We start from the raw sequence: 5,274 nt of genomic DNA, 5'->3' as shown, positions 1-5,274 counted from the left end.
CTCTCGGCCGCGCCGGGGTGTGGTGTGGGGCCCCCGGGGCTTCCTCCGGCGGCTCTCGGGTGTTCGGAAGGCTCCGGGAAAAATAGGACCACTGGGTCTTGATTTCGTCCAATTCCGAGAATATTTCGTTACTAGGATTTACGAAACCAAAAATAGCGAGAAAACAGCAACTGGCACTTCGGCATCTTGTTAATAGGTTAGTTCCGGAAAATGCACGAATATGACATAAAGTGTGCATAAAACATGAAGGTATCATCAATAATATGGCATAGAACTTAAGAAATTATCGATACGTCGGAGACGTATCAAGCATCCCCAAGCTTAGTTACTGCTCGTCCCGAGCAGGTAAAACGATAACAAAGATAATTTCTGAAGTGACATGCCATCATAACCTTGATCATACTATTTGTAAACATATGTAATGAATGCAGCAATCAAAACAATGGTAATGACATGAGTAAACAAGTGAATCATAAAGCAAAAACTTTTCATGAATAGTACTTCAAGACAAGCATCAATAAGTCTTGCATAAGAGTTAACTCATAAAGCAATAAATCAAAGTAAAGGTATTGAAGCAACACAAAGGAAGATTAATTTTCAGCGGTTGCTTTCAACTTGTAACATGTATATCTCATGGATAATTGTCAACATAGAGTAATATAACAAGTACAATATGCAAGTATGTAGGAATCAATGCATAGTTCACACAAGTGTTTGCTTCTTGAGGTGGAGAGAGATAGGTGAACTGACTCAACATAAAAAGTAAAAAAGAATGGTCCTTCAAAGAGGAAAGCATCGATTGCTATATTTGTGCTAGAGCTTTTATTTTGAAAACATGAAACAATTTTGTCAACGGTAGTAATAAAGCATATGAGTTATGTAAATTATATCTTACAAGTTGGAAGCCTCATGCATAGTATACTAATAGTGCCCGCACCTTGTCCTAATTAGCTTGGACTACCGGATCTTTGCAATGCACATGTTTTAACCAAGTGTCACAATGGGGTACCTCCATGCCGCTCTGTACAAAGGTCTAAGGAGAAAGCTCGCATTTTGGATTTCTCGCTTTTGATTATTCTCAACTTAGACATCCATACCGGGACAACATGGACAACGAGATAATGGACTCCTCTTTAATGCATAAGCATGTGGCAACAATTATTATTCTCATATGAGGTTGAGGGTATATGTCCAAAACTGAAACTTCCACCATGATTCATGGCTTTAGTTAGCGGCCCAATGTTCTTCTCTAACAATATGCGTGCTCCAACCATAAAGGTGGTAGATCTCTCTTACTTCAGACAAGACGGACACGCATAGCAACTCACATGATATTCAACAAAGAATAGTTGATGGCGTCCCCAGAAGCATGGTTATCGCACAACAAGCAACTTAATAAGAGATAAAGTGCATAAGTACATATTCAATACCACAATAGGCTTTAAGCTATTTGTCCCATGAGCTATATATTGCTAAGGTGAATGATGGAATTTTAAAGGTAGCACTCAAGCAATTTACTTTGGAATGGCGGATAAATACCATGTAGTAGGTAGGTATGGTGGACACAAATGGCATAGTGGTTGGCTCAAGTATTTTGGATGCATGAGAAGTATTCCCTCTCGATACAAGGTTTAGGCTAGCAAGGTTATTTGAAACAAACACAAGGATGAACGGTGCAGCAAAACTCACATAAAAGACATATTGTAAACATTATAAGAATCTACACCGTCTTCCTTGTTGTTCAAAACTCAATACTAGATGTTATCTAGACTCTAGAGAAACCAAATATGCAAACCAAATTAGCAAGCTCTAAGTGTTTCTTCATTAATGGGTGCAAAGTATATGATGCAAGAGCTTAAACATGAGCACAACAATTGCCAAGTATCAAATTATCCAAGACATTTTAGAATTACTACATGTAGCATTTTCCAATTCCAACCATATAACAATTTAACGAAGAAGAAACTTCGCCATGAATACTATGAGTAGAGCCTAAGGACATACTTGTCCATATGCTAAAGCGGAGCGTGTCTCTCTCCCATAAAGTGAATGCTAGGATCCATTTTATTCAAACAAAACAAAAACAAACCGATGCTCCAAGCAAAGTACATAAGATGTGACGGAATAAAAATATAGTTTCAGGGAGGAACACGATAATGTTGTCGATGAAGAAGGGGATGCCTTGGGCATCCCCAAGCTTAGACAGCTTGAGTCTTCATAGAATATGCGGGGGTGAACCACCGGGGCATCCCCAAGCTTAGAGCTTTCACTCTCCTTGATCATATTGCATCATACTCCTCTCTTGATCCTTGAAAACTTCCTCCACACCAAACTCGAAACAACTCATTAGAGGGTTAGTGCATAATAAAAATTCACATGTTCGAGAGGTGACACAATCATTTTTAACACTTCGGACATTGCATAAAGCTACTTGGACATTAATGGATCAAAGAAATTCATCCAACATAGCGAAAGAGGCAATGCGAAATAAAAAGGCAGAATCTGTCAAAAACGAACGGTCCGTAAAGATGGATTTTATTAGGCCACCGAGACTTGCTCAAATGAAAATGCTCAAATTGAATGAAAGTTGCGTACATATCCGTGGTGACCACTGCATACCCTTGCATGTTGTAGTATGCCGGTCGTTGATATAACATTCACGAAGTACCATTCCGCAAATATTACATCCCTCGAGTAGTACAACGAGAACATAGCGGGGTCCATAACTCATTCACTTATTATTACAAGCATCAAACATATATTGTCTTGGAGCTCCTCTTGGGTCCTAAGAGGAATACTCCTGGGTTCGAGGTGAACCCAACTCAACTTACAATATAGGAGTCTCATTAACACTATACATTTATTTCCTCGAGCGGCTAAATACTAAGAGTTCGGGCTGCTCGGTTACTACTACTACTCAACGGATATTCCTAGGCTTGTTCTCCTCCGGAAGCCTCCCGGATCCGTAGACTATGAGATAGTCTACGCCTTCAACACCTCTGAGAGGTCGGGTTCTTCATAGCCGATGATCTCGGCTCCTTCATTGCTTGTCGTAGTCCTCCTCCGGACGATTCGGACAATCTAAGCATGGGATTTAAGAGTGGTATGAGTACGAGCGTACTCAACAAGTTCATTATAGATAAGAGGTGTTTAATGCACTAGCTACGATATTAGACCGGAAAGTCTAATACCAATGCAAGTTTTGGTAAACATTTCTTCAAGAGATTGCTTTTATTTCAAAGAGCTATGTCCGTCGGCCTTCACCGGTTTACTAGAACTTCATGGAGCTCCTTTCCGGCCGCGTTCGCAGTTCCTCAATCCCGGAACGGGGAGTGACGGAGTCACGATTCTTTACACTGCTGAGAGGTGTGTTGCTTTACCCATAAGAGATCTTAACCTTGGTGCCAACCGGGCAGCTTTCCCGTCCACACTTCCTTTGGTGTGAGGCCCGGTATAAGGTCTAGCCAATCATGTTCCTCCGCTACCTCGAACACCCACCCTTTGTTGCATGCGCCGACCACAGGTCCACGTCGGTCCCATTATTCCCGTATTTCGGGGTGGACCCCGACCACGACAACGGTGCTTGGGCTCTACCATACACTCCTACGCCGGTGGCTGCAACCCATCCTAGACCGCAATACCGTGGGGACTTAGGACTCCCCGGCCTCACCATCTTGCTCCTTCGGGCGACAAGTGTACTACGGACTATGCGGTGGGGACTTAGGACTCCCCGGCCTCACCGGCTTGCCCCCTTGGATTACAAGTGTACTACGGTAAAGCGCATCCGTTGATGAACGAGAGGTGGAAACACTTTTGACTACTCCGTCCCACTCCGGATCTTATGGTTAACACGGGTATTACGGCACAAGAATCACTTGGCGACATTTGTTGTTTAATCCTAGATGGATATAAACCCGTGCAATGGAACCTCCACCATATCAACACAATCCATGGTTCCATTGCCCACCACTTAGTCATATTCATAGTTATGAAAGTAGTGGTTTTGATTTTTGTGCAATAGTGATAACCATAATACTTTGCAAGTAATTTGATAGAAATACTCAAATGACATGAGCAAGTGATGAACTTGCACTGAACAACTGCAAAGTTCTGCGGTTGGAAGGTATGGACTGACCCTTGTCCTCTTGTTCGAAAAATAGCATCATTGTCCGATAAGGGCAATGGTTAAAAAAGCAATTATGCATGATTCCATTTTTAGGGTTTGTTCCCCCTTAGATGTCGTTATTATTTTATGTAAGAGGTTAATACTAAGAATAATTTGGGGATACTTGTTTAAGAGTAAAATACTACCTTGAAATGTTGTCAAGGTGTTTTTAAAATCCAAAAGCATTAATGGACTTATTTTCATTATTGAAAATAATATGTGTGATTTAAATCATTATTTAAATCATCAAATTAAGATTCATTCTTAATTGTCTTCAAAAATTCTCTTTGATATTTTATTTAGTTAGAGAATTTTATGTTGATCTATTTTCATATTTTTAATTATTTTTTTAGAGCTTTTATCAATTTTCTATTGAATGTCCAAATTTACGGTTTTTATGAAATTTGGAAAAGACTAATTTGCCCACTGGGCCCACTATCGGTGGAGCCCGGTGGTTTAGCTAGACCAGCTCGGGTCCAGCCGACCCGAGCGGTCGGTCGCTCACTCCCTCACCGCGCGCTCGTGTCCGAACCCTAACCCTAGAGCTCTGGCGACGCACGCGTCGCCGCCCCTTCGCCGAATTATTCCGGCCGATTCCGGCCGTCGCCGCCGGCGAGATATGGCGCATCTGAACCGCCACTCGACGGCGATTCAGATCCACCGCGTCGATCCGTGCTTCGCCGCTTCCTCGACGCGCCCCCCTCGCCTCTGCTAGCCTACCGTGGTGTCTTGCGGCGGTTTCGTCGCCGCCGACGCGCCACGGTGTCGAGGCCGTGTGCCTCGCCGTGGTCTTCTGCGGCGTTGCGGCGAGTTGTGCACGGCTAGGCTTGGCTGCGGCGCTGCCGTTCGCCCGGCGTGTGCCGCCGTGCCGCCATGGTCGATCTCCTCTCCGCTCACCAGTAAGTGGTCATCTCCTCCGCCCTTCTCGGCTATTTGTTCTACTGCTTCTCCTTCCCCTCGTCTAGCTTGGCCACTGGCCTGCTTCTCCCTGTGGGGATGTTGGCCGTGCCGATGTCTTCTTGCGCTTACTAGGCTGGTGCGTATCTTTGCTATCTTGTGTGGTTGTCTTCTGCTGCTTGTGCATTTGCTATGGTTCTAGCTTCTTTGTC

This window comes from Lolium rigidum, chromosome 3 (genome assembly GCF_022539505.1).
Source record: "Lolium rigidum isolate FL_2022 chromosome 3, APGP_CSIRO_Lrig_0.1, whole genome shotgun sequence".
NCBI classification, from domain to species: domain Eukaryota; kingdom Viridiplantae; phylum Streptophyta; class Magnoliopsida; order Poales; family Poaceae; genus Lolium; species Lolium rigidum.
This window is presented reverse-complemented; position numbering follows the sequence as displayed.